General features: G+C 53.1%; 1 protein-coding gene across 2 annotated transcripts in view; it reads left to right on the top strand.

Moving 5' to 3' along the window:
• TBL1X (transducin beta like 1 X-linked) overlaps positions 1 to 19987 on the top strand; it is a 136443-nt gene that overhangs the window by 78690 nt on the left and 37766 nt on the right. For both annotated transcript variants that reach the window (XM_036235696.1, XM_036235697.1), the window contains one exon: positions 14444 to 14532. The gene's annotated coding sequence lies outside the window, so the exon portion shown is untranslated. The remainder of the gene's footprint in view (positions 1 to 14443; positions 14533 to 19987) is intronic.

The raw sequence follows: 19987 nt of genomic DNA, 5'->3' as shown, positions 1-19987 counted from the left end.
GCTGGACGCACGCGTGGGAACGTTTAATCCCACGGGTCGCGAAGGTGGCGGTGGCCGCGCAGCTCTGGGCAGCCGCTCCCAGGACAGAACTTGAGTGCAGGTGCAAGTGGCTGACCCCGTCCACGTAGCCCCCAAACGAGACCGGGGGACGAGGTCATTCAAGGAACCAAGGCGGAGTGCTGCCCTGCAGCCCAGCCCTGCAAGTCTCCCTTCTGACACCCCATTCGCCCTGGGGGCAGGTCCCCTGTCGGCCGCTGTGACTGGCAGGTGGAGGAAGGTTCCCCGTCTCGAGACGGGAGGGACCGCTCTGGGCGATTGCAGCCTTCGATCACCCCCAACTATGCGCTTGTGTGAAACGCTGAACAGGACGTCAGACCTCACCAGCACGCGATTTCTTTTCCCTTCTTTCCCTTACGATGTCACGCAAATGCTGTCTTCTTTTGAGAGAGGTGGTCGCAAGCACCGCGGTGTTCCCGGCTGTGCGCAGTTCTCATTGATAGAACTTTCTAGAAGGCTCAGACCACGCCTCACGCTTCGTTAGGTGGTTTCAAGGTGTCCGGATCGTTGCGTATAAATTCCGGCTACGTCTTCACATTCCTGTTCTTTCTGGGCAGACGCAGGAGCGTTTGCTTTTCAGCTTCCGTCGGTGACACTTTTCTCGGTTTTGCGACTGAGCTGAGTGATTTTCAGCAACGTGGGGTCTCTTTTCAAGCCTCCCCTCCTGATTCTGAGAAGTCCTGGCTCAGAGAGCGTTGTCGGGAAGTCGAACCCACAGCCGGATGTAGAGCTCGCCTGCTTTGAATGTCGGCTTTGAAGCCGAGTGTCAATATATATATATGTATATTTTTAGATGGTAGTGAGCGAATTAATTAAAGTCCTGAGGTGGTTTCTTTCACACCACGTGGATGCCGGATACCGGGCAGAGTTGACCAAAATTAATTTTTTTTTCCCCTCCCATAGAAACCAATTGAATGTCCGTGTTTGTAGTACATACTTGGTAAGTGACCAGAGACTGTGCTTCTCCCGTGTTTGTCAACTTCCGGGGAGTCTCAGCGATGTCACGCCTCTCTTCTGACGATCGGCCGTGGCTGACTCGGACGTGGACAACGATGCAGAGTCCCGAAAGCGGACGGACTTTGATCAAACAGTGACGCGTTTGTGATCGGTCCACGGGGGGCTGCCATTTCCGCAGCGGGTGTAAGTGAGCAGCCCCGCGGCGTACGGCATGAAACCACGCACACTCTCAGGAAATCTCGGGGCGCGTGATGCCCCCTCGGCGTTTCCGACACCCTGCAAGACAACCGTGAGAGCCGGGGAGTCGATGGCCCCCACGGATTCGGGCTGCGACCACCCTTCTCGATAAACCCGCCTTTCTCCTTCAAGAGGAGCCATTGCAGAATTTCTCATTAATGCTGGGAGGCGACTCGTTACTGAGGAAACGAAGAAACCGGATGCTTTCTCACCCGTTCTGGGGTGTGACGTCACAGACCCCGAGGTCCAGGCCAGGCCGACAGGGTCGCCAGTGTGTCTTCCGTTGATCTGAAATGCACACACCTCTGTGTTTCTGATCATAATCTGCCGATACCGAATGCGATAGGGGTCACACTGATTTTTAAAATCTAGAAATGCGTAGATGTGGACGCGCATGGAAACAAGCCAGCCATGGAAACAAGCTCGTGCGTACGTTTTCAGACACATTGTATCACTGATCCCTGAAACGTCGAGAGAGGACCGTTTATATTCCGTGTCCTTTCCCACCCCCACCCCAGGGTCCTCCCGGGGCACGGAGGGAGAAGTTACCCACGTGTAACTACCACGGAGCTCCGAGGGCCATGTTCCTGCTGTCACCCGGTGCAGCGGCAAGGTGCGAGGCCAGGCGGCCGTGGGACTGTGCTCGCCGGGCTTCCTAGCGCGTGCCTTCCTGCCCGAGGCCCGCACGCTCCGCTGGCCCGTCCCTCTAGGGGACCATGTCGTGGATCGCACTGCTTGGGGGCGTAGGGCGCGGTCGTGGCGTGCAGGCCTCCCGTCCGGGGACGCTGCTGTCCGTCTCGCGGGCTTTTCCCCACGGCTGGATGGGAGGGATGCCCTGACGAGGAGCTGGGGACCGCTTTTATTTTAGGTTAAAGCGTGTCAGCGCAGGTTTATTCGGCCGTCTCTCGAGAGACGGAAGTGGAGCCTCTTGGTGGAATGCGGATCCAGCTGTTCTGTGTCTGGACCCCTCCCGAGGTACCTACCCTCTGCAGCTTCCAGTGCTGCTCTCTGAGAAGCGTGGTGAGGATTTAAAGGGACCCGCGAAGCCATCTCCGAGCTCAGTCCACACAGCTTTGTGACCTTTTCCGGGCCCGCTTCCTGGACGCTGTCCACCGCACGGCCATGTTAGTGATGCGTTCTGCTTTGGGATCGGGCGACACTTTGGGTTTTTATGAAGTGTGCAGGTTCCTGGGTCAGGCAGGAGGATCTGGGCCCTCGGGGAAGGAAGGACGCCCCAGTCCTACGAGCTGCGGGTCCTGTGGACAGTCTTAGTTAATTCAGCGAGAAGGTCAAGTAGAGGCCTTATTAAGAGAAGTCCTCTATATTTTTAGAAGCAGGAAAGATCAGCCATAAATATTTAATGTTGTGTTTGTAGACGTTAGCATCCTAAAAACTTCAAAATGTGGCACACGGGAGGTCGGCAAGCATACACCTAGACAAGAATTTCCCTTGCGCATCACAACGTATACAGAAAAGCGCACTGATATTTACCTTACGCACGCCCGCCAGACACGGAGGTACTAATTATTCTTCGCTAGCCAGGATTTTCATAACTCTTTTCCGATTTTAAAACTACCGTGCTGTGAGCACCTTGAAAAAAATAAGATTAAGCGTGAAAAGGAAGCGAACCGCTCTAGACGTGGCCCGTCAGTGTTTTGGTAAATTTCCTGCCGGGTGTTGATCTACGCCCGTGTGTGTGTGCATGTGTGTGTGTGTGTGTGCGCGCGCGCGACATCCCGTGTCTTCAGCTCCGTGTGCCACGTGTGCTCCACTTGCCCGTGCAGTCGGCATTCGATCACCAGCACTTGTCGAACGTCTTCGCGCGCCCGGCCGGTCAGGTGCGCGTCCCGTGACTTACGCAACATGCGGCCTCCGATGTGTGCCTTCGGCCAGCTTGCTGGAGGTGGAGCTTCGGGCTCTTGGCACGGATCACACGTCCTGAAAGCCCGTGGCCCTTGCGTAGCGTTGCTGGGGGTGGGGTACGGTCCCCTCAAACAGCTCACGTGGTCGTGCCCCCCAGCAAAGCGGGGCACTTTTCTGTCTTCTTCCTCTTCCTCCTCCGCCTCCTCCTCCTTCCCCTCCCCTCCCCCCTCGCTCCCTCCTCCCTCCCCCTCCTCCCTTCCTCCTCTGCTTTCCCCTTCATCGTCGTCATTGAGGCATTTCTTTGATTACAGACGAGGTGGAGTACGCCCTCCTTTTTCGTCATTCTCGTTTCTTTTTCCGTGACTTGGACACGAGCCATGCAGAAAGCGCAGGTTGTTACGTCCGTCAATACGAGATTCCTAAAGCCCGTAGAACGATAACTCGACAAGCTTGCCAGTTTGTTTCTTCTCATGAGCCGAGTTCACTGTTTTGCCAGGATGTGTGTGTGTGTGTGTGTGTATGCGCGTGCGCGACATATGTTTTATTGTGGAGAGGAATTAATTAAACGTCTCTTACGTGACAGGCTCTGCGCTGTGTTGTTGAATATACTCGGGACAGGGAGAGAATTGCTTGTTTTCTGTGTTGCTCTGACGTCATCAAAGCAGGTCACATGTCCGCGTGTGACCAGTGACCACTCTGCTGTCACCGTCCGATGACGTCACACGGAGAGCTTTCCGGGTACCGATTCTAGTTCTCTTCCGATCGTGTTGGTTTGAAGTGTGCTTTTTTCCCCCTTCATTTTCTAAAGAAAGGTTTCCAAACTTCCAAACGAAACCAGGGAAAGGGGAAGGAAAGAGTTGGTCCAGAAATTATTGATCCTGGCTGTAAACAAATGCCGGCATGATTTTGGCATGCAACGTCCGCCGTTTTTACAGCGTAGCAGATGCAGCTTCTTAATGATGTTTGTGTATTTTTGATCAAAAGCATGTCGACTAGGTGAGTCTAGCCAGCACCGGAATGACTCATTTCCTGCCCAAGATCGGGACACGAGCTCGTCTGTGGAGAAATGGCCGCATTTCTGTAACGGCGAGCATCTTCTGAGGACTCGGGATTCTGCTTCCTTTCGCGGTTTTAGTTCCGCAGACGAGAGGCGGCTTCTGGGTTTTGTCCTGTGCAGTGACAAGTGTGAACACCGTTTCACAGGGCAAGGGCACGGGATGTGCCAGTTTCAACTCCGGACAAATGAAATCCACGTTCTCACGTGTGTCGAGGCCGCGAAGACAGGTGTTGCATGATTTCCATCCCGCACACCTGCATTCCTCCGCGTTAATGCCCACCCGCCTTGTGGGTGGTTCTTAAATGAACTCAGAATAGAACCGCGAGTGACCATAATCTTCCTCCGGGTCAAACATGGGCAGTTGAGTGTCCGGTTTGTTGCCCTGGTTGAGATGAGAGGCAGGCTGGTCACCTCAGTGCCAGAAGGCCACATTCGGTGACGCTTCTAATGAGCGAGGCTGACTTAAGTCTTAAAGCGGCGGCGGAAAACGTGAGGGCCGGATGTCACCCGTGAAGGAAGATTCAATGCAGTAGTAACAGCGGAGTCTCTAGGAGCAGTCCTGGCTGAGATACTCGTCCAGGGTCCCTTAGTCCTAATTAGTGGCACATGCTGCCTGCTGGGCCAGGTGGCTCCAACGTCGGAATACACCAAGTGGGCTCTTTGCTCGGCACACGAGTGACCTGCGGATCACCTGGACATTCGGGGGCCACAGGCGTTCATCTGGGTCTTGCTTGGGTGTTTCACGGGACGCCTCACAAGTCACGGCGTGACGAGTGACCTGAAACAGAAAAGAACAAGTTTGTGGCTTTTTTTAATCTGTTCTGAACCGATCAAGGGACAAAAAAGATGTCGTGGGCATACGATTAAAAACTGCAGTGCACACACACACGCTTGTGAGAGGAATCGCGTTGGCCTAAAACACACTGTGCCGTTTTGCCGACCGCGGAATTCGCGCCAGGAAGGAAATTTACACGTTCAAATAGCCACCGTGAAACGGTAAAAAGAAACTGGCGAAATTAATATTGCGGTATGTGTCTTAATCTGTATGAGGTTAATGTTGTACCACATAATTTGACATATACTAATTCAACAACATATTCTATTTAAAACCGTATATCCAATATAGCGTCATTTTGACAAGTGGTTCATTTTTTAAAAAAATTATCCACAGAATACTTTTTTTGTTGTTTTATTTATTTATTTTTGTGCTGGCTGCAGAATTCCGTGTGCCATTTAAATGTACAGCACATCTCAATGTGGACTCGTCACCTGGGCGCTGAGACCCCCCCCCACAAGCTCTAATGTCCATCTTATATTATGAAAATCATGTCATGACATGAAAAATAATTTCCAAGCAGAATTTTTAGGAAAGGATCATTGTAAACTTGGGCGGTTCATGATTATTCATCTGTGTGGAATTGGTCCAGAAGATAAATGTGGGCACATGCTTTAAAAATTTGCGTACGCAGACCACCGTACGCAATCAAGCGGCCCAGAAGTTACTCACGTCCCTTCATCTTGTGAAGAAGGGGTCCCCAAGCCCTGGGCCGAGGACCAGTCCTGGTCTGTGAATTGTTGGGAACCAGGCCACACGGCAGGAGGTGAGCAGCGGGTGACCGAGCGAAGCTTTGTTTCTGCAGCCACTCCCCACCCAGCACCCACATCACCGCCTCAGCCCTGCCTCAGATCGTCAGGCAGTAGATGCTCGTAGGAGCACCGGTCTCTGGGGCCCCAAACACTCAGGGAGGACCTCTGCTGTAGCCCACGATTGGATTCTAGCGCTGTAGGCTTCTCAGTTGCCGTGCCGACCTGTGCTGTTCCGTACGGTGGCCACTGGCCACGGGGAGCTGTGGAGGACCCAGAATGTGAGTAGTATCACCGAGGAATGGACTCTCAAAGTTTTTTTTCCTTCTAATTGATTTCAGTGTAAACATGAGTAGTTCATCTGGTTATTGGAAACTTGTGAAGTACGTCGGGAACCGCACAGCTCTGTGACTCTAAATTGTCGGCTGAATTTTCTGAATTACGGTGGCATTCCATGTGTCCAGGGAGAACTAACTCAGTTTCCGGGTTGAGATGCGCCGTAAATGGAAAATACATAGATTTTTGAAGATTAATAAGAAAAAGAAACGTAGGAGATTTCAGTATCTTGTTGTGTGGCATACGTGTGGAAATGTTGCTATTGGGGTTTATTGGGTTAAATGCAAATATGTAATGAAAACTGACTTCCCTGGTCTTGCTCTACCTTTTTACATTTTAAAATGATAGGATACATAAGCTTACCTTCTATTTCTGCTGGACAGCACAGGCATCTGTCAGAGTTCTCATGTGACAGAGGAGGAAGTCGTGCTTGAAATGACAGGCTCTCAGTGTTTGAGAAAATCCCAACATGTACATAACTCACAGGTATTTCCTGAGCACCTACTATGTGTGTCAGGGGACCTCCTAGATGCAGGAGGAGACTCTAGCAGTGAACAAACCAGACGGAAATGTTCCATTCCGGTGGCAAAAAGGAGAGCATGTGAAATCACTTCGGTATTCGCAGATGACTGCGTTTCTCAGTGAGCGTCTCGCGAACGGGTTTCTGTGCGCCGACTCGCAGCGTCAGCTATGTGCGGCCGTTTCGATGTCCCGGTCTCACGTTCGTTGCCCGTCCATCCTTTTTCTAATCGGAAGCAGCCGGTCGCGGAGACAGTGCTGCCCTCCGTGTCGGCCGGGGAGCGTCGGGACCCTCGTGCTGGACGCGCGGGCTGCGGGGTTCCGGGGGTCGTCTGCGGTTCTGGGGCGCCGCGCTGGTTTCGCCGTGTTAATTTCACGTCATAACGGGGGCGGCCGCGTGGCCTTGGGGCTGCTGCCGAGGACCCCGCAAGCGCCGTGGGCTTCGCACAACTGCGTGCCGTCGGCACACGCGACTTCCTGGCCCGTGCACGTCAGGATGTGGATCCCACCCGGGCGACGCCGGCGGCTCCGTGTGCGCAGGCGGTGGAAGGCCCGTTTCTGGCCCGAGCCGTGGCAGGGTCGGTCATCGGCAAAGCCAGCCCACTGGAAAAAGGGGCCGTGGTTTTACTTTTAAGTGGTGCACGCATGACCCGCTTCCATTGTTGTTTCACGCTAAGGCGCGTGACTGCGCCGTCGTCGGCCGGTGTTGGGACGTCGGGCCTCCTGTGGCTCCCGGTCCCCTCCCGCGAGAGCCGGGGGAGCCTCGTCCACCTCACGCTGACTGTCGGCCAAGCCTTTGGGCTCCATTTCCGTAACAAAGCAGCACGTGGCTGTGCGTGTGGCCGCACGTCATCCGTGCGGGTCACACCGTGACGCGTTTGTGGTGACAGCCGCAAAGACAGCGGGGAGCCGAGGGGCTGGGGTGGGCTGGGGGGTGCTCGCGGGCCTCCCCTCGTCGGCTGTCAGCCCCTCCCACAGAGGACGTGTCGGTGGCCTGGGCCGCCGCCCGCTGCCCCGGCCGGGTGCATGTTGCTCAGCGCTCAGCGCTCCGGCTCGGGCCGCCGCTGGCAGCGCCACAGCCGTCTGCCAGGGCCGGTCCTCGTTTCTCTTCTAGTTATTAGACCTCGCGGTGAAGAGTGAAGTTCAGTGCTGACGTGTGTGTCGAACGAACTCGCTTGCGAATTTAACGTCACGATGACATGAAGCTCCGCGCCACGGCGGCGGAGTGCCAGCTGCTCGTGGCCGTGGTGTTGCGCGGGTGTGCGGACGCACGCTTCGCCCACGCGCCCACTGTGCGGTCGCCGCCGACGCTCACCGCAGAAGCCCCGTGACGCCCGGCCCGCGGGCCGTCGGGAAGGGAGGCGCGCCGGTCGGGGCCGGTCGGGGCGGCCCGTTCGCGGTGCACGAGTTTCTCCGCTCACGCGCGTGCGCTGCGGCGTGCACAGCCGTGCGTGGCGGGTGCAGGGCAGCCGGCGAGACGGCGACCAGCAGAGCGCACAGCCGTGTACCTCCGTGGGGCGTGTGCCGCGGCCCGGGCGCGTGACTCGCCGGCGTGCCTGGAGGCAGCTCCCCCTGGCAGCTTACAGGACGCCCCTGAGGAGGCGACGCAGGAGCCGACGTGAGGGGGGGCGGGAGGCCGGGCCCGGCGACCGACAGGGAGGTGGGGTCGCAGCCGAGCGCGGGGAGCAGGCACGCACTTTGTCGCCTGACGTGATGATACGGTGCTGGCTTTGGACGCGACGGCCTCCGGTGGCCCCGGGCGGGTCCCGGGCGGTGGGCCGTGTCTTCTCCCCCAGCGGGGGTCAGCGGAAGGCGCCCGAGGGCGTGCACGCGCCCCGGCTGTGACCGCCGGGAGAGGGGTGTCGCCAGGGGTGGGCAGGTGAGGGGACACAGCGTTCAGGCCGGCCCAGGGGGGCGTGTGGAGCTGGGGGGGTGGACAGGACGGGTTCCCTGGGGACATGGGACACGGCATGGTCCTGCCCAAAGCCACTCGCTTTGCAGCCGCTGGGAGGTGCCCGAAGTCAGCAAGACGCCTTTCGGAAACCTAACGTGCCCTCGCGGTTTCCAGAGCCGCTTCGTCGAGACTGACAGGCTTGTCGCAGGTCAGGATTTGGTGAACGCGCCACCTGAAAACTTTTTGAGAGAAACCGTGCTAACAATCATATTATTAACAACCCCTCCTTTTTTTTTTTTTTATTTAAAGGGAAACTGCTTCCCGTAAGACTTACGCTTGCCTTCCCGTTTTTTTTCTGACTCTGCAGCTGTCACCTGAGACAGGAGCCGTGCTTGAGCGCAGGTTAATTAGATCTGCCCACCAGTTCGCTGTCTCAGGCTTCCGGAGTTTTGCTGACGGCCACAAGCACAGTTCAGAACATCTTGTCACAGCATAACGTGTTAATGATTTTGAATGACTTTTACGATTCACCTTGCTTTAACCAGAACGTCCACCCGTTTGCTCACCGCAAAGATTAATATCAACTTAATTAACCAAAATGTGTCATTCTGCTACCTGGTACCTGAATTCTCCAAGGGCAGAAGCTGGCCTGCGAATTTCTAGGTTTGACTAAGATTGAGATACTTAGAAGCGACCGGGAGTCTGAGGTCGTTTCTGGGGGAGGCCTCTGCTCCAGCGAGAGGCATCTCAAAGTACCGCCCGTGAATTTGGGGATAGTTGAGTACATCTTGCATTTCACAGATGAGTGTTTGGAACCGGCTTATGGAAAGAAAGCGGGTATTTATTTTTCCCTAGCTGGGGCTTGAGAAGAAATACATTTGCACTGAAGGTTCGTTTTCTTTGACTTTTTTTTTTTTCTTACTGTGGTGAAACGTACGTTACGGAATTTACCGTTGTTAACCACCGGTAAGGACACAGTCCAGTGAGGACATGCACAGCCCACCTGGAGACGTGATTTCATCATCTCAGATTAAAACTGAGCCCGTGAAGCAGTAACTCTCCTCGTCATTCGTCCCCCAGCTGCTGAAACCACGACGCAGCTGTTCTCTCTGGCTTTGACTCGAGATGCTTTGTGGAGTGAGAATCATGCAATATCTGTCTCGTGTCCGGTTTACATCACCTGGCGTGATGGCTTCCAGGTTTATCGATACTTGAAGAAGCGTCCAGGTTTTATTTTTAAAGGCTGAATACTATTACATCTTATATAAACATTTTATATTGACATGTATCTTTTTATGTGTATATACATATATTTTTCACGTACGTATATATCCACGTGTTAAAGGTTAGGCTCTTGGAATTTTGTACGCAATTTGTATCTTCTGTCATGAAGAAAACAGTGCGCAGTGTTTTTTTTCATGTCATAAACATACGTTTAAAAGCGAAGGGCCTGTTTACCGGTGTGTCCTAAGCTTTACGTATACGCAGAAGGGCACACATTTCCTGCAGTAGTAAAAAAAAAAAAAATGATCCGCTTAAAGAAAAGCGGGTTCCAGAAGTGAGTTTTTTAGGCAGATGGGATGATAAGCTGTGAGGAGTCGTAGGGCACTCAGTGCACCTCCTCACCTCACAGTACCCGCCTTCCTCGACCGGCGGGCGGGAGCAGAGATGAGGCCGATGGCCCCGTTTTAATTCCCGGGGGATGGCGGGCCCCGTCCGGGAACTGCCCTACTTCTTGACACTGTGACGATATTAAAAGTAACGTTTATTTTTGCAAGTCACTACCACCTTGGCACACTTGCACTTTATTTTAGTCAAGTTCCATCATCTGTAGATTTCAGAGCGTCCGAACGTGTTTTAAAAAATGTGCGTCCGTTTCGTAGCTCTGTCGGAGATCATGTCGTTTTCTCAAAATCCCTATTTCTTGGCGTGTGTGAAAGGCGTCTTTTAAAATGTGACCGTGCTGTCGAACAGCCTTCGAGGGAGGAAGTTGGGGTGCCGGGCACAAAGCACGGCGTGGTGAACGTGGGGCGTCTTGGGGTTCGGTGGCCCAGCTGCGTGCAGGAGCCGGGGGAGAAGGCGCGTCACGGTTTCTGCTGCCGGGGGGGCCCCGAGCCAGGAGACGCGTCGTGGAGATGGGTCGTCAGTACCGTATGGGGTGTTCCTTCATTTATTAAAAGGGGGTTGGATGAGGTGGCGGCACTTAGAGCAGAGCCAGGCGGGCAGCTCTTGTTTTAACGACTTACCCAGTGCGCACCCACTTGGGCACACTGTCTCTGACTCGCTGTAAGCCTCCCGCTGCTCGGCCTTCGGGGTCTTTCTGATGTGTCAGCCTGCATGTCACCGTCCCCGTCTGTGGGTAACAGTGCAGAGGCCCTAGCTGAAAAGGCCCCCCCGCCCAGGTGTGTTTCCGACCTGTCCCTCACGACGCGTGACCTTGCGGGGGTCAGGACCCCGCTGTGACTCGGCAGGGCGGGGCCGGCTCGCCTCTCTCGAGGCCGCGCTGCGGCGTGAGCTGATGGCCGGACCGCGGCCAGGCCGTCCATCTCTCCGATGGCTCCTGCACGTGGCCGGAAGCTGGTGCCGGCTGACCGCAGCAGGCCTCGGTTCTGCCCCTTGCCCGCGGGCGGCTGAGGGAATTTTGCGGTACAAACTTGATCTGCTTTAGCAAGCGGCGGGATCAACGTGTACATGGCTACGCGCTTAATCTGCGATCGGTAAAAACGTACGTTTATGCTTCCGGCTTACTGACCCGTGAGGGCCGTCGCTGTTCGCCTTCTGCGTCTGCGCGGCCAAGGAGGGAGCGTTACGGCCGTCTGTAGCGACATCCCTCGGACAGGTCTCGCTTGGTCTCAGATCTGCGTCAGAGCTGTTACACCTTCTGACTCTCCTCAGCGGAAGCCAGGCAGCGCCCGTGAAGGGACGGACTTGGCGGTTGTAAGCTCTGCTGTGTGGACGTGCCGTTTCTCCAGCGTGGCCCTGTGGACTCTGGGGGGGTCACTCTCTCCGGCCGAGGGGCTGTCCTGTGCGATGCACGCAGCTGAGCCGCAACCCTGGTCGCTGCCCACTAGATGCCGTAGCACCCCGGCCCCCAACTCCGGCGGCGACGGCCAGAATGTCTCCAGACACTGCCTAGTGTCCCCTGGGGTGGAGGGCACGGTCGCCCCTGGTTGAGAACCACGGCGGTCACCCCGTGCTTTCGTCAGACATGACATACGTGGGCCGACGTCACATTCCCGTGCGGGAAGGTGCCTGGACAACCGGTGTCGGCCCCGCTGGCCCTGACGAATCTGAGCAACTCCTCCGAACTCAGAGTTTTGACGAGACGCCGGAGGGCGGGACTCGAGGGGGTCACCACGACAGCCAGGGCGCTCAGCCCAGCCTCCCTGCGCCTGGCCCGTGTGTGAGGGGGAGGAAGAGGAGGAGGAGGCTTCAGCAGAGGAGGATAGAGACAAAACAATGTCATTTGCCTTGGGCATCTACCCCAAGGCACGCACCACGGGCTCAAGCACGTACTTGTCCACGGCAGCAGTACGGGCAACAGCCAGAAGGTGGACAGCAGCCAAACGCCCATCGGCCGCTGGACAGATGAACACAACGGGGCCCTCCGTTCTGGGTAGCGCAGTGGTCAGCCATACAGAGGGGTGAAGCCAGTCCTCGTACCCGCTGCGTCACGGCTGAACCGCGACGCACGCCACCCCGCACGACTGCTCAACACCGTGAGTGTACGGAAGGCTTTACCCCTCCCCCCGCGGAGGACTGCCCAGAGCTGAGGGCAACGCAAAAATGGGAGAGTCCTTTGGACGCCCACTGCTGCCTTTGAGAACGAAGAATGCGCTTTGTTTGCTAAGTTATTTGCATTTCACACAAACGTTTCGGAACACGTAAGCTTCGCACCAGTCCTGGGTATCGATGGTGGTTCTGTTTAGGTACTCGTGATACGAAAATCAGGCATGACCAAACATCGGAAGGTCAGATTTCTCATTCTCATTTGTTTCTAGCAGTGAACTAATTAATTTCGACATGTTGCATAACCAGAAGAATGTTATTAACCAAAGTCATATTTCCCTTTTTTTGCATTTTTAACACAGATGATGCTAATTATACTTAATGAGTTTAGCAACATATATAAAAGATAATCTCCAGTTCCAAGTCTCTAATTTGTGAGTTGCCATCTGTTTTTGGACCAAAGAATAGGGATTTGATTCGAAAGCGTTTTCATGCACAGCTTGTCATGAGAGCTGTTTATATATTAATTACTTAATGAATTATTATGGATTTTCGTGTTTTAATTTTCAAGCAGTGTGGGGCGTGTTGTGGTGACATCTGCTCATATTTTGACACTTCGTGGTATTTAGCAATTTCATCATGAGGCTATTTCTTCCCCCCTGGTAATTTACGACATAATCCTGAAGACGGTAACTCGGTTTTTGACGTCAGGTTGTCAGGTTACTGTAAGGAATGTTGTCCTCTTCCATCTGCACTGCAGAATGTCTTTCATAATGAAACGTATCTTGATCTTATAAGCAAAATTACTGATCTCCTGTGACTCTACCACTCTGGTACCCTTTAATCTCTGTCAAAGAGTTGTAGACAAATTTTAAGTACCGTACTATTGTTTTTTTTCCCCAAAGAACCAAACTTTTAAAATTGCCCTGGTCATTACTTCAATCTTAATACACCCTTGTGATATTTTCTAGAAATCTAATGATACTAAGGGCCTACGAACCTGCTTGTGGAGTCCTTTTAATCTCTCTTTTTAAACAGCATAACTATAAACATGACTTTGTGACAAGTAACTTAAATTACCTTAGAGGTTTCGAGAGGTTCTGTGTGATTTCGCTCATAAGAAACATCGTCGTTCATTGCTTCAGTTGTGAATTTCAGTTCTATTAAACCCGGCCCCTTTTCTGTGATCACTTAATACTACTGAACAAGAATTTTGAGAAAACGGCGGGCATCGAATGGGTTCAGTTCTTAGGCTTCGTGGATTGGTCGGAGATCACTTAAACTGGGTAGGAGGCTGGATGCGTTCACAAGCAAAGACATTTTGTAAGGAAGACGGTAAATATCGTTAAATAATGCTCCTTGACTGCTTAGTGTTTACATGGACTGATTTTTTTTTTTTTTTACAGTTTCGATAGGGGGACGACTGCTTAGTGTTTACATGGACTGAATTTTTTTTTTTATTACAGTTTTGATAGGGGGACTATTGAACTTTTACGAGAGATGTAAAGCTGAGTTTTTTAGAAATCATTGCAAATGGAACTGCCGCGAAATAGAAATTTACGAGTGCAGAAATGGAGACGTCGAGAAGTCTTAGTGTCTTTCTTTTGGTTTATTTCAGGGGGGCCCAGGTCAGGGGAAGAACATCCGTTCTAATGTGGTTTCTGTGTTTTCCCGAGCTTGGCGTGTATGAGGTGGATATGCACACGTAAACGTGGCCTGTCCTGACTGTTGGCACGCCACTCTTGGCAATGTCCGAAGTTTCCCTGAGGCTTCATTTCTTCCCTCAAGGGGGTGTGCGGCTTAATCTATCAGTGGCATATGGTACACTCCTTAACAATATTTTGCATTAGCTTATCATTAAGTGATAGCAGTAGCCATATCCGAGCAAAAATTAATTTTATCTGCTTCGAGAATCTTTGCTTTCAGGATTTCTGCACGTACAATAATACCCGACTGGCCGTTTGAATGTCTCCTTTTCCACTTTGCAAATAAAACTACATGGTCTATGTTCAAGTTTAAAACGGAGATTATAAAGCAAAACATGTTAAGTTTGAGTCGGGATGAAAAAGGAAAACAGTGTATCGGATTTGAAAGCAGAAACACGGAGGAATGGGAGAAGTCAGCAGTGAATTGTTTCCAAAGATTTTTAAGGACTTTTGCCCGTTTTTTTTTTTTTTTTTTTTTTTTACAAATCTCCCATTTCTCACCAGGCAGGTCCCGGGAGACGCTGTGTGGTTTCTCTGATCGGATGCTGGAGAGCTCATCGGTCCGAGGGTCCACACATGAAGTCACCATAAAGGTGAGTACCCCACCTGCCACCGAATCTCTTTGCTCGTCTTCCTGAAATGCGTTTAAGGGTTCCGTTTCAGGAAAGACGCAGAACTGCCCTTTGCCAAAACAAAACACCTTCTGTTTTGAAATGAACTTTCTGGAAGAAGGCGCAGGTATCTTTCTCCTAGCTAAAATCGAAGGTAGTAGATGGAGCATCATTAAATCGGTATTTACATCGTCAGTTGTACCAGATGAATCGGACTTTTCACTGCCTTCCAAAATTTTTGGGTGCCGAACGAGCTATTACCAACTTTTCTGTGTCTTAACAGGAGAGGATGACAGCTCCTAAAATCAATCTCTCTCGTCAACACTGTGAATTGAAATGAAGCCGAGTTAATTCATTGTAATTGGGCACGCGAGTATTGATTTCATTTGCCCTCCCGTATCTTAATTCTGTGCTTTATTAGTTTCCTAATGCGATTTGCGTCTATCTGCAAATTGATTTGCTGGTTAACCTTGAAACTATTAGAACGACGTGGAGATTACTATTTATAGATCTAGTGAGATGATGTTTCTAAACAGCAAACCAGTCATAGTACACCGGCTTTGAGAGGTGAAGCCCACATCCCAAATTAAAACTGGAGGCCTACTTCCCACCCCCAAAAAAATATTTTTCTGTAAAACTTGTTGTTATCTTGTAGTAGATGGGATTTTAGGATTTGAATTTATTATTTTTGTATTTTCTGGTTTTCTTTAATTTTTTTTAACAACACACGCGCGCGCGGAACCTTTGTAACGTTTAAAACATAAAGATGGAAATAACAATCAGAAGCACAATGATGGGCTTAAATTTAACTAAAGGAAGAGTCTTAGCGAGATACCTTTGTTTATAACCAAGTGTGTAACAATTGTTTTAACAAAGTGAATGAGTAAGAGTATCTATGTTCTCCTTAAAGATTTGAAAAGCGTCGTTTGTTAACAAACACAAAAATTTACGCGACGTTAACGGAGTCGAGTTTGGGACTGGCTTTCACGTAGCGCGTTGTTTTCAAAGTTCGCCCACGTCGTGGCCTGAATCTTTTTCACGGCCAAATACTATTCCACCGTACGAATGAGACCCGCTCCGGAACGGATGGGCAGCTGAGCTGCCGTCATCTTTCAGTCGGCACGAATGACGCTGCTGCGCGTACGCGTGCACGAGATGTTTTGTACGACGTGTCTTGCGAGCATGTGTCTTCGTTGCCCGGGAGTGGAGTTGCTGGGTCATTTAGCGACGTCATGTCTGCCATTTGGAGGCGCCATCGGTCAGTCCTTTTCGAAATGCAGTGGGACCGTATTCCGAACGTCCGAGGGAAGGTGGCCGGGGGTGGGGGGCGGGGAGCAGTCTGTCTGTCACTCTTCGATGTTTTGCGTGGCGGTGGATTCGGTCCTGGGGGAGCGTGAGCGTCCATGGGGGAGAACGGTGACTCTCGCTTTATAGGCGACTCGGGACTGTGTTGGAGCCTTCGATAGCTCACCGTGCAGTGTGTTTGTCTCTTGAGGAAACGGGAAAATCTTCGGGAGCGCAGGGACCCCAGACATTTTCCGTCACGGGCCAGAGCGCGGACGGTTGAGGCCTGGCGGGCCGGCCGGTGCCCCGCCGCTCCACGGCCCTGTGTGTGTGGCGTGAACACCGTCGCCATCACACTAAGTGCACGGTCGTAGCCGAGTGCCGATAAAACTGTGTCGACGGACGCTGGAATTTGGCTGTCGCGTTCGTTGCATGGGTCGCAAAATTGGACTCTCTCGGCTTCCTTTTCGACCGCTGGAGAGGGCGGACGCCGTCCCCGGCTCACGGGCCTCACGCACCGAGGCAGCCGTCCCGACGCGGATGTGCGCACCTGCCGAGCCTCCGCAACTGCAGCCTGTCCGGCTGGAGGCACGTGATACGGGCCAGAAGAAGCCAGGCTGTGGTCACTTAGCAAAGACAGCGCAGACGTCGGGAGCCAGGACTCAGGAATTCGAGGGCCCCCCTGCTGTTACTACAAGGGACTGCCCGAACTCGGAGACTCCCGGAGACTGTCCACCACTGCCACCCCCTCCCCTCCCGCCTTCAAGGGACGCCAGGCCACGTGTGGGGACATTTTTCAGGGGAGAGGGGTGCTCCCGGCATCCCGCGAGTAGAGGACGGGGTGCTGCTTGACGCCCTGCAGTCAGGGCGGAGATGTACGGGGACCCCATGTCGGTAAGACCGAGACGTACAGACCCGCTCACCGCCACCGTATTTTACGTTGTATTTCAAATCTCAGGAGACCCGTAGCTCTGGAAATGGGGGCTGCTGACCGTGCGGTTCCCAGACCTAGTTCCCGTGCTCGCGGACATAAACGCGTGAGCCGCCCTGGACCGCCACGCGATACCGGGTTTCACGATGCTCTGTTTTCCTTCCGTCCTCGTTGGTACTTATGTAACCCGGAGCATCACAAGATGCCGTGATGCCGAGGTTTACGGGACCCAGGCCACCTCCACGGGCGAGTCGGCTGCGTTTATGTCTACGGAAGAAGCCACGGGTTTATTTTTGAGAACACCGGAGGCCACGTCACGTGCACAAATGACCTCGCGTCGATGAGTCAGCTACCGGAGGGAAGGGAAAAGTCAGGCCAAATTAATCCTGCCCGTCCGGGTGAAATCTCAGTGTCTCCGTGGTTTCTTGAGCCGCCCGCCCCTGTGCGTCCCTCAGATTTGTTTGAAGACCTAGCGTCCATGGCTCAGAATCTATTTCCAGCCTCTCCCTCTTAGAGATGATGAACGTCTGTAAATTAATGCACGACTTAATCGGAAGCATTAAGCTCCAAGACCAGAGCCATTAGAAACGCAGCGAAAGGCTCTTCTGTGGCGGCAGAAACCGCCCGTGTCTCCCAGGGCCGTCTGCTGTGCGCGCGTGGGTACGTGAACCTGGCCTCCCCCCGTGTGGGCAGGAGGAGGCCGTGAGGGGGACGTCGTGCCGTTCCTCTCGCGTGTGTCACCGGGCTCGCGTGACGCGGACATCCCCAGCCACGCTCTGCTCCTACCAGCCTGAGCGGCGAGGGCAGAGAGTTTGAGAGGGGACCCTGTGGCCCCTCGGGAGGCGCACGGAGGTGGCCGCAAGACGGGACGTCTTGCCTGTCATGTCAGCATCCGACATGGAGGCGCCACCCGGGCTCTGGACGAAGGCCACAGCCAGCCGCGAATTAACCCAGAGGGGCCGCCAGGCCCGGAGGGGAGCCTCCCCCAAGGATGTGTGCTGCTCCTCAGAGAGAGGGGTGTCGTTTTCGCGCACGACACCCCTGCCCGCTGCCCTCCCGAGCCTGTAGCCTCGTTTCCCACTTGGAAGCGCTGAGCCTGTCATGCCGATGATTTCCAAAGACATTGCCGCGCCGTGATTATGTTTTAATGAACGTGAAGGCAGTTCGTGTTCGCAGGAGAAAATTTGCGAACACAGAAAGGCGCACACACAGATACAGGGATAATCCCATCCCAAAGATGGGTGTAAGAGTATTTTGCAGAGTAAGTTCTGTGTGTGTGTGTGTGAGTGTGCACACGCGTGTGTGCACAAATTTAACATCATGCACATTCTGTCTCGAAAGCAACTTTTTTCAAGATGTAGCAGTATATCTTGGACGTTTTCATGAAATCTTCCGTCTTATTCCGTTGCCTTATTCCCATATTTAAGTGGTGCTGCTGCTCTGACTCGGGTCATAAAATAATAGTTGATTTTGTTTATCATGTTGGATCATTTGACTGCTGGTAAAGAAATACAGCTAGGAAATAGGAGAAAATCTTATTTTCGGAGGGGATTTTTTCTTGCTGTGGAATAATGCACGTATGCTCATTGGTAAATGAGGATAAGTCTGCAACAGAAGACAACCAAGACGAACCCACTGTTAAAATGTTCGTGTATTTCCTCCCTAGTCTTTTCTGTGTGTATTTTCCTATCATTGGGGTCAAACTATAATAGCCTTAATTTATTTAATCATATTGTCATTGGCCAAGAAGATGCTTTAGCAGCTACCTAGTGGCTCAGTGACACAGGACAAATTGATATGCAAAGTGGTTAAAAAAAAAAAAAAAGCCTGTTTCATCCAAAAGACACCGGTCTGCCAGCCAGTTTCAGAAAGCGTTATGCGTAAACGTTAACATGCACATTAAAAATTCTTCTTACACTGACCCCCGATCGTGAAGTAAGAAGGAGCTCAGCTCGTGCATGAGGAGAGGAACATGGCTTGGGGAAAGCAGGCGGGAGACGAGACCCCGGCCCCCACGTCCATGTCCGTCCACGTCCACGAAGACGAGAAGTGACGAACTCTCGTCCATCCCTGGGGAAGCCGACAGCTGCTGGGAGAGATTTTCAGGGAACGTCTCCTGACAGGGCGAGCTGCTAAAAGGCAAGCGCTCTCCTCGAATGGGGTGCGGCCGGGTCCTCAGAGGCCCCCCCGCCGTCAGTCAGCACCTGCTCAGCTCGTGGCGTAAGGAGAAGAAACTCGCTTGGCAAGGAACTGACCTGCCGTTTCTGCCTCTGACGCCGGGGCCAGGTCTCGAGTACGCGCTCATGGCTTTATCTGTTAAGATAATCGAATGGCGGTTTGTTTAGATCTTGTTTGGGGGCCAGACCTCTGCCTTCCCCGCGAACGGGAGGCCTGGTACATGCCGCAGAGATGTGCAGAAATGACACAAAACGAAACGCTTACACGGCATCGCTCTGGCGATCCGACTTCTTTAACCGTTTTGGGAAAGGAACTGTGAGTTAGTTACAGGAGCTGTCGCCACCGTGAGATCAAGTCGTGAAGAGGAGAAAGGCTCCCAAGAAACTTTCTCCTTCTGTTGTAAATGATGTTTTATTATTATTTTTTTCATGCGATTGCACTCTGACTTCACAGTTCTGTGTTTCGTCCCCGGGATTTTCCTAACGCCGTCCGTCCTAGGAGGGAACGCTGCAGACTTCGAGCAGAAATCCCAGCCCACATTTGCATTTTCACTGTCAAAGTTTCCTTTCGCTGTATATATAGAAAAGCACAGGAGGATTAATTAGCATCAGTTCAGCAGCTGGAAACAACACATTTCTCATCTCGCGGTGTCCCGGGGTCAGGAGACGCAGGCGGCTTACCTGGGTCTCCCGAGGTGGCCATCGGGGCGCAGGCTGAGCTGCACCCTCACTTGGAGCTCGGGGAGAGGGGTCTCCCAAGTCCACGCGGCTGGCATGATTTCAGTCGGCTCCTCGAGGTCGTAGGGCTGAGGCCCGCAGCCTCCCGGAGGCCGCCTTCGAGCTCCGTGGGGAATTCACGCAGTTGATGGCAGCGTTCCTTTTCACTGCTGGCAGGAGAGTCCTTCCCTCCAGTCGTCTGTGATAGCGTCTGATAAGTATGGGAGTCACAGCTGCCCATCCTTGGCACGGAATGCAGCCTTACCGAGAAAGCGACACCCATCTCTGACCATGCGTAGGGCAGCGGTCCTCAACTTCCGTGGCGCCA

This window comes from Rousettus aegyptiacus, unplaced genomic scaffold, assembly GCF_014176215.1.
Source record: "Rousettus aegyptiacus isolate mRouAeg1 unplaced genomic scaffold, mRouAeg1.p scaffold_m13_p_19, whole genome shotgun sequence".
Lineage (NCBI taxonomy): Eukaryota > Metazoa > Chordata > Mammalia > Chiroptera > Pteropodidae > Rousettus > Rousettus aegyptiacus.
The sequence above is the reverse complement of the archived record's forward strand: the minus strand, read 5'-3'. Positions and strand labels throughout refer to the sequence as shown.